Below are 9,624 nucleotides of genomic sequence, written 5' to 3' on the forward strand. Positions count from 1 at the left end.
CTTCTCTCCCCCATGCTTCTCTCCACCATACTTCTCCCCCCCTGCTTCTCTCCTGTGCTTCTCTCCACCATACTTCTCCCCACCATACTTCTCCCCCTGCTTTTCTCCCCCATGATTCTCTCCTGTGCTTCTCTCCACCATACTTCTCCCCCCTGCTTCTCTCCACCATACTTCTCCCCCTGCTTCTATCCTGTGCTTCTCTCCACCATACTTCTCCCCTGCTTCTCTCCTGTGCTTCTCTCCCCCATGCTTCTCTCCACCATACTTCTCCCCCCTGCTTCTCTCCCCAATGCTTCTCTCCTGTGCTTCTCTCCACCATACTTCTTCTCCCTCTGCTTCTCTCCTGTTCTTCTCTCCACCATGCTTCTCTCCACCATATTTCTCCCCCCTGCTTCTCTCCCCATGCTTCTCTCCTGTGCTTCTCTCTCTCCCCCTGCTTTTCTCCTGTGCTTCTCTCCCCATGCTTCTCTCCTGTGCTTCTCTTCCCCATGCTTCTCCCCCCTGCTTCTCTCCTGTGCTTCTCTCCACCATGCTTCTCTCCACCATGCTTCTCTCCACCATGCTTCTCTCCTGTGCTTCTCTCCACCATACTTCTCCCCCCTGCTTCTCTCCTGTGCTTCTCTTCCCCATGCTTCTCTCCTGTGCTTCTCTCCACCTAACTTCTCCCCCCTGCTTCTCTCCTGTGCTTCTCTCCCCATGCTTCTCTCCACCATGCTTCTCTCCTGTGCTCTCTCCTGTCTCTCCTCCCCCATGCTTCTCTCCTGTGCTTCTCTCCACCATACTTCTCCCCCCTGCTTCTCTCCTGTGCTTCCCCCCCCATGCTTCTCTCCGCTGTTTCTCTCCCCCATCCCCAGTTTTTTCTCCCCCCTTTCTCCTCACCTCCTCTGAGATGGTCGCAGCTGCTGTCCGCCTCACCTACTGCCGCCCGTAGGGCCCGGACGTGCTCCTCCAATCAGCGGAGACCGGGAGCGTGGTGCGCACCACGCAACCGCCCACATTAAATTCCGCCACTGATCGCTGTGCATTGCCGGGAACAAAACACAGGGGCACCATAGTTTGGGGAACTTTCCCCGCGGCACCACCGACCATGTGTCGCGGCACACTAGTGTGCCACGGCACACTGGTTGAAAATCACTGCTGTACACGGGCCGTGTGTGCCCCGCATAGCCGCCCTGTACACGGGCCGTGTGTGCCCCGCATAGCCGCCCTGTACACGGGCCGTGTGTGCCCCGCATAGCCGCCCTGTACCGGGCCGTGTGTGCCCCGCATAGCCGCCCTGTACACGGGCCGTGTGCCCCGCATAGCCGCCCTGTACACGGGCCGTGTGTGCCCCGCATAGCCGCCCTGTACACGGGCCGTGTGTGCCCCGCATAGCCGCCCTGTACACGGGCCGTGTGTGCCCCGCATAGCCGCCTGTACACGGGCCGTGTGTGCCCCGCATAGCCTTTCTGTTCTATAATCCCTTGTATATGTATCTTATTACAGACTGACCCCGAGGTGAATCCCAAGGCCTACCCACTGGCTGATGCCCAACTGACCAAGACCATCCTGGACCTGACCCAGCAGGCCTCCAACTACAGCAGCTTCGCAAGGGGGCTAATGAAGGTAAGAGCCCCTCTAAGTATATAGGCCCTACTATGCAGTATACAGGAGCTGTCTGTTCTGTGTCAGGTCCCAACCAGTCTGCTGTGCCGAGGACCGATGAGATAAGGGTAAACTGAAGAACTTTTCAGTATTCCCCAAATGAATAAATGCCGATATTGCTTAGGTACTGAAGGCCTTGTTTATACTAGCTGCAATGTATGGGGAGAATTGAATGTTTTTCAGTGGAAACTGCAGTGTTTCCCTCTTAGACGTGACAGAAAACACAGGAAGAGTTACTGATTTTTGTGCAAATAAACATATGCTGGAAAATTTTTGATTTTTAGGTCAAAACCTCTACAAAAACATTGATACCTTCCCCCTTACATATATTTTAGGGCATAGTATGTGTGGCTGCCAATATACAGCAAAGCTGTGGCTGCTGCATAGACCTATACACATGGCTTTATAGATGGGGTTATCCTGCAAGGATATCAGCTTACTGGGGACCCCCTACTGCCCAGACTTCCTTCTATGTCCTGCATCAGGAGTTATGGTAGCCATACACCTTCAACAGCTGTCAGTGAAACATTTGTTCTGCCAATAGCCATTTCCTGATCTCTCTGTATGCATGGATGTTTTGTGTGGCTGCAGATAGGTGTTCTGAATGAGGAGGAAAGAGGTAAGCTGCTGCCTGACAGTTCTGGCAGCAGCTTCTCTCTTTAAGAACAAAAGGAATCAGGAAATTGAACCAGCATACGCACCCCTTCTCTCCCTTCCCCGATATCATGTGCCCTGGGAGGCCTCCAGACACTTTGAGCAGTCGGCCAGTCTTGCTGGAAATTTGTTCGTCTTTTCACTAAAGTGTATGCTTCCTGTTTTTCAATTTAAAAGGGTTGTCCAGAGAAAATCTTTTTTTTTTTTTTTTTTTTTTTCAAATCAACTGGTGTCAGAAAGTTAAAGGAGAAGTCCGGCGAAAATTATTTTTTTTATATTTATTACTTATGGAAAGTTATACAATTTTCTAATGTACATTAATTATGGGAAATGCTCATATACTGCTATTTCCTTAATTTAGTGTATCAGGAAGTGTTAGAATTATCTCTGAAGCAGTGAAGTCACGACCAACGGTGTAATTCCTATGGAGTGTCCAGCAGGGGGCGCTCTATATATATAGAAGTCAATGAGTACCATTGACTTCTATATATAGTGCGCCCCTGCTGGACACTCCATAGGAATTACAGTGTATGTAATGTAATGCACTGTACTGTTGTGACTTTATGAATACATTTATGGAATACTTTGGGGAGCAAGTGTCCTTGCTCCCCAAAGTATCCCATAAATGTATTCAATGAATACATTTGCTGGGCACCGAGCAGGGAGGGAGAGAGGGCCATCTACCTTCCCCCTCCCTGCTCGGTGCTGGGAACATATACAAAGCACTACTCCCCCATTATCTGCAGATAATGGGGGAGTAGTACCTGTGCTATCCCTATCACCGCCCGCGCCGCTGATTCCTCGCCGCCCGCGCCGCTCCTAACTACCTGCCCGCCCCGTTCCTGGCTGCCGCTCTCTGCTCATGCGGGCCGCGTCAGCCCACCCCCACCCCGGCAGGGAGCACGGCGCTTTCTGGTGTCCCCGGCCGGGTGGTGGGGGCGGGCTACGCGCGCCGCATGAGCAGAGAGCGGCGGCCAGGAAGGGGGCGGGCGGGTAGTTAGGAGCGGCGTGGGCGGCGAGGAATCAGCGGCGCGATCGTAAGTTTGATGCCGGGAGGAGGAGGGGGAGCGGCGGGGGGCATGAATAGCAGCCCCTGTGTGAGCGGCGGCGGCGCGGGCGGTGATAGGGATAGCACAGGTACTACTCCCCCATTATCTGCAGATAATGGGGGAGTAGTGCTTTGTATATGTTCCCAGCACCGAGCAGGGAGGGGGAAGGTAGATGGCACCTCTCTCCCTCCCTGCTCGGTGCCCTGCAAATGTATTCATTGAATACATTTATGGGATACTTTGGGGAGCAAGGACACTTGCTCCCCAAAGTATTCCATAAATGTATTCATAAAGTCACAACAGTACAGTGCATACATTACATTACATACACTGTAATTCCTATGGAGTGTCCAGCAGGCGCGCACTATATATAGAAGTCAATGGTACTCATTGACTTCTATATATAGAGCGCCCCCTGCTGGACACTCCATAGGAATTACACCGTTGGTCGTGACGTCACTGCTTCAGAGATAATTCTAACACTTCCTGATACACTAAATTAAGGGAAATAGCAGTATATGAGCATTTCCCATATTAATGTACATTAGAAATTATATAACTTTCCATAAGTAATAACATATAAAAAATAATTTTCGCCGGACTTCTCCTTTAAATAGGTTTGTAATTCTATTAAAAAATCTCAAGTCTTCCAAATACTTCTGCTGTATGTCCTGCAGGAAATGTTTTATTTTCAATCTGACACAGTGCTCTCTGCTGACATCTCTGGCCGAGATAGGAACTGTCCAGAGCAGGAGAGGATTTCTATGGGGATTCATATCCAATAGGTGCAAAATATCTTTCATTGGATAACTCCTATAGGAACTTGACCTTGCACTTTTTTTCCCTTATTTTGGATATATTGTGGGATCTTATGTATGACCACCTTGACTCTTTACCTTTCTATTTTGCACAGCCACAAAAACCCTGAACCGAGGAATAGCAGAGTTCATTGCTATGGCAGCCGATGCGGAGCCTTTGGAGATCATTCTTCACCTTCCTCTTCTGTGTGAAGATAAGAACGTCCCTTACGTCTTCGTCCATCCAAGCAAGCTTTGGGAAGAGCCTGTGGGGTCTCCAGACCTGTGATTGCATGCGCAGTCACAATCAAGGAAGGGTCTCAGCTAAAGCCTCAGATCCAGTCTGTCCAGCAAGCCATTGAGAGACTACTGGTGTAAATCACATCATGAATCGGTGGCAGAAGCTCAGACGTTAATTTCTTTTGCTATTGTACAGTTTAATAATGTAACACGTTACTGATCAGACATGAATATTAGGTGGCTTTCCAGATTGAACCACTAGCTAGAGATGTAAAAGCTGAACCTGTATTGGTAAATACATTTTTTTTTTTAACCAGAAAGATGGTGTGATATTACAATTTTATTTTCTTTGACTTGTATTGTGTATTCTTTAATAAAACATACATGTAAATCCATTTTTCTTTTTTATATCAACATAGTTTTACAATGTGTGGTGGTTAGTTCTCTTGCGTTTCCTGTTGGATAAAGAGTTTATCAAATGACACTAGTCAGGAGTATTATTTCAAGCAGCATAGAAGGTGGGATAGCAGAATGCTTAAAGGGGGTGTTCATTGTTAGAAGAAAGAAAACACTTTCTAGTAAAAACAGCGCCACACCTGTCCTTAGGTTGTGTTAGTAATACAATTCAGCGGAACGTTTTTTGGAAGAAAGCGGCCATGTTTATGAAAGCATGGATAACGCAGTAGCCACCAATATACCTTTTTATGGTTGTCAAGAATATGTCCAGCCAATACTGTACCCATAATCTGCCACCCAAACACTTGTACCATTGGTCCATTTGACAAGTGATGCAGTTATTGTCCAAAAAAAAATACTTAAAGTTGCAGCCCTGTGCCAAACTGGCGTGGCTTACAGTATCTGTGCCCTAACTTTGCACCACCCCTCCGTCCATCCTCCCCACTCTCTCTTCATCATTAGGAATGCCACTGGCAGGATTTTTCTTAATTCTTTGCAGTGAACATTGCACAGATGCCTTAACGATCTAGCCCATGTGCCGTGCTCACACAGCTGATGAATAGGAGAATACCTGCCTGGGGCAATCCTAATGATGAAGAGGGCCTACTGCAGACAATCTAGGCCATGCCAGTTTGACACAGCGCTGCTGGATTAAAAGTTGTTTTTTAGGACAATAAATGCATCACCCGCCGAAGGGACCTCAGGACAGATCTATCGGAAGGTACAAGTGGTTTGGGGGGTCAGATTGTGGGTACAGAGTCGCTTTAAGTCATGGTCAGAGCAAAGATATGTCATGCTCCAGCATTTTGGGAGATCAGCTGGGCTAGAACTACCAGGAGCAGAGGATCTCTAGTAGTTTAACATCGTTACGCGCTGTACTGACATGCCGTAGTTGCCTGACCAGAAGTTCAGCAATGGGTTTGGCTTCTGATCTGTCTTCATGGCAATCCAGGGCCTTTCTGAAGGCTGTCTGGCCTGCCATAGATATTCCTCCTGCTAGACTGTGCAGCATAATACTGACATATACATATACTTCTACAGTAGTTAGTAGTAGTGTTATGTATTGTATCAGCGATTAGCAGAACTAGTGAAAAAAGTGTGAAATAACACAATTTCCCACCCCCCCAAATAATAAATAACTTTCTTCTTCCCATACAAAATGGATTGTAACAGAAAAAAAACGATACATTTGGTATCGCCATGTTCATAAACTACCGTATTTTCCGGCATATAAGAACTTTTTAACCCCGAAAAATCTTAGAAGTCGGGGTCATCTTATACGCGGTGTATGGTCATCCCATATGGTGGGAGATCTTTAAAATAGCTGCATCCCACCGTATGAAGTGACCACCATTAAAAAAAAATAAATAAATTAACTCACCTGGGGCCCGTTGCCGGCGCTGGGAATCCCTGAAGCTCTCCCGAGCGCCTAGTCAGAGACACTGGGGTGCCGGGAGAGCTTCAGAAGAATGACTGAGGCTCCGGAAGTACCCAAAGCCTCTGTTACTCTTCCGAAGCTCTCACCGGACGCTCAGTTACCTGGGAGAGCTTCGGGGATCCCCAGCGCAGTCAGTGTACATCACACTGCCTGCACTGGGAATGGGCCACAGGTAAGTTAACTGTTAGTTTTTTGTTTTTATTTAGCTGCAGTTAAAAAAAAAAAAAAAATAGAAAAACCCGCCATAATCAGGAAAAATAAATCTGGAATGTGGTGACCGTTTTTATCTTCTTTTTTTTTTTTCAGGAAGTTAGCTTATATTGTGCCAAAGTGGTAAAAACTGTACAGATTTGGTATCAGTGAGATCATACTTATTATATTTTTACTGAATGCTTAAAAGCGAACATTTAATTTAAAAAAGAAAAAGGCATTTTTGTCATGAAAAAGCAGTTTGAAGCTCTCCCCCTCCATGGTTCTCTTATGGAGAGGGGAGGGGTGGAGGGAGATGAGGCACCAAAACAGAACAACAAAGATTTAATTTACAGCTACATCAATGGGCTATCTCCTCTGAAGTCAGCACTGACCTCTGTGACCTTTGAACACAGACTTTCACACAGGTCCCGCTGTGTAATCCTTTGTTCTCTGCTGCCGATTAATCTCCCCCCTCCATAGGTTACACAGGGCCCGACTGATGTAAGAGTCAAGATTTCCTGATAATGAGCAGTGAATGAGAGAGAGGGGGGGGGGGACCTGGGGAAAGTCTTTTTGAATGCAGATAAATATATATATTCCCCACCCCTTAAAAGCCTAATTACATAGAGCACTTATCACTAATAAACATTTGTTTCCATCAAAGAGCAGTAACATATTGACTAGTCTCGGTAAGTTTTGCTAATAAATTGTATGATAACGCTGTTTATGACCTCAGTATACCATATACCCCACCTGATGTAAGGATGTGAAAATTCCAGGGTAAAAGCTCCAGCAAGATGGAAGGCCGTCATCTGTATCTGCAGGTAAAATCACAAAGGGAAAAAGCACCAAATGTATGTTATCCATGCATATGTGAAGCCTAAGGTCCCTGCCTGTGCTGGCACACATTTTCAGACTTCAGGCAAGTGAAACTGGCCCAGCATATTTGGTCCGCCAACCACGCACGCAGTAGTTTATAATACAGGTAAAAAAAAGTTTAAACCCCCAAATTAACAATTGCTTTTTTCTTTTTAATTCCTCCTACACTACATTTTATAGTACAATGAACGGTACTCAGTACAAATTGGTCCTGCAAAATGCAAGCATTGTCCCATCTAATAAAGGCACATTGATGCCAAGCAAGCAACACAGAACATTGAAGCTGCTGCCCCTTAAACCAGCTGATTTGCAAAGATGCCAGGAATCGCTCCCCACTGATCGATGTCCTATCCCCAGCCCGTTAAAGGAGTTGTCCAGGATGAGAAAAATCACAGCTATTTTCTTGCAAAAACTGCACCACCCCTGTCCTCAGGTTGTGTGTGTTTATTATAATTCAGCTGAGGACAGGAGAGGACGAATCCAAATCTAAAATTATTTTCTATAAAAAAAGAATTGAAAGTTATATAGATGTCTCTATATAATGTATTACTATTCTGTGCAGTTCTGTCACACTGGTAGCTGATTGACATCCAAGAAGTGAATAAAACTGGCCTCCCTGTGATCCACTTTGTCTCCTGCTCACCCCTACAGGAGACAAGGACCATGTGACCTCCGTCTTGCATTCAGTTTGTTTGCTAAGCAAAGATTGAGGATGCAGACATGACAGTGGGTAGGGACTGCCAGGATGTCTGAAGGCTGACGGGGCATAGGCGGGGTTACAGGGATGGGAGAAAAAGAGCATTCTCAGCCTGCACCGCAAAGACTACTGGGAAATGTGGTCTGACAGCAGTGCACGAGAAAAGGAACAGCAAGAGAGATGGAGCAGGCAAAATACTGCATCAGAGGAGTGGAACTACTGTGCAACCACATGAAGAGTGTCAGAGGAAGATAGGTAAGAACCTTGCATTGTTTGGAAGTTTTTATTTTTTACAAGGCTGCCCACGAGTTTCCGTAAATTTATCCTGACAAGAGATGAGTGAACCTCGATTGTGCAGAATTTGATTACCGATGGCTTAAGAAGTTGGATGAAGCCCTAAGGCTGCCGGGAAAACATGGATACAGCCATAGGCAATAGGCCCTATCCATGTTCTTCAGGATTCCTTAGGGCTGTGTATGAACATTGGCCGTTGTTTGACATGTTCACCTGGCCAATACTGCAGTATCATCCTGAGGAACATCACTTTATTTTAATTGGAATGGGAAAACATTCGGGTGTGCCCGCACTCCAATTTGCCATAGACCACACTACATAGCACAGGCTATCTTGTATGGCTGCTGTTCACTGAATAGCGGCCATATACAATAGACCTGTCAATTATTTTGTGCAGCCGCAGAGAACTACGGCCTTAGTGTATATAGGGTGTATACATTTTGGCCATTGTTCCATACACTGTTATGCAATTAAGGAGTGCTGTTTAACAACGGCCACAGTTTAATAGCCAAATACAGTGTGTGAACATGGCCTTAGCCAGGATACAACATGGTAAGTCATTTATTCCGTCTAAACACACGACCTTCCAATGAGTTTCTGTCGCAACAAAGATGACCATCCTAAGACAACAGGAATGTGACATTGTTATTATATTTATTGCAGACTAAGTGCCAAACAGTTCTTTTATTGCAGAAATCATAGTATAAGCGATTTTAAGAAACTCTGTAATAGGTTATCAGCCAAAAAAGCCTCCTTCTGTACTCAAGAAGCAATCTCCCAGCCTCCCCCCCTGACTTCTTATCTGTGCATTATCAGGCAAACACGTCTTCATTACAGAGAAGCCAGTGAAGACGGGCTCTGCTCTCTCCATTGTAAGCCTATGAAGGGGGGAGGGGCCGAGGGAGATGAGGGAGCAGGAAGAGGGTGACATGAAGGTCAGCTGTTTGTAGACTCTCTGGGCACCTAAAACGCTAAATTCAGGTGTCAGAAAGGTCAGTGCTTATCTATGAACTTACTGAGAGAAGATTGCAGGGTGTTGTGCTGTGCAGGACTGCTCCGTGCTCAGTCACTCCTAACAGCCCCTCCCTCTCCATAGCCACATAATGGAGACAGAAATCCTGCTTCATTTGATGTGAGGGGGGAGGCTGGGAGATTGCTTTTTTAGTACAGAAGGAAACTCTTTTAGTACATAAAACCTATTACAGAGTTTCTTTAAATCGCTTGTACTGTTGATATTTAATGTTTTTTAAAAAATGGCCCTGAAATGACAGTTACGCTTTAAAC

The 9,624-nt window shown here is 46.2% G+C and overlaps 1 pseudogene; it reads left to right on the forward strand.

Moving 5' to 3' along the window:
• Positions 1–1,485: 1,485 nt before the first annotated feature.
• LOC138780358 (NHP2-like protein 1) lies at positions 1,486–4,866 on the forward strand (annotated as a pseudogene).
• Positions 4,867–9,624: the final 4,758 nt, after the last annotated feature.

The sequence above is a fragment of the Dendropsophus ebraccatus genome, unplaced genomic scaffold (assembly GCF_027789765.1).
Source record: "Dendropsophus ebraccatus isolate aDenEbr1 unplaced genomic scaffold, aDenEbr1.pat pat_scaffold_819_ctg1, whole genome shotgun sequence".
NCBI classification, from domain to species: Eukaryota; Metazoa; Chordata; class Amphibia; order Anura; family Hylidae; genus Dendropsophus; species Dendropsophus ebraccatus.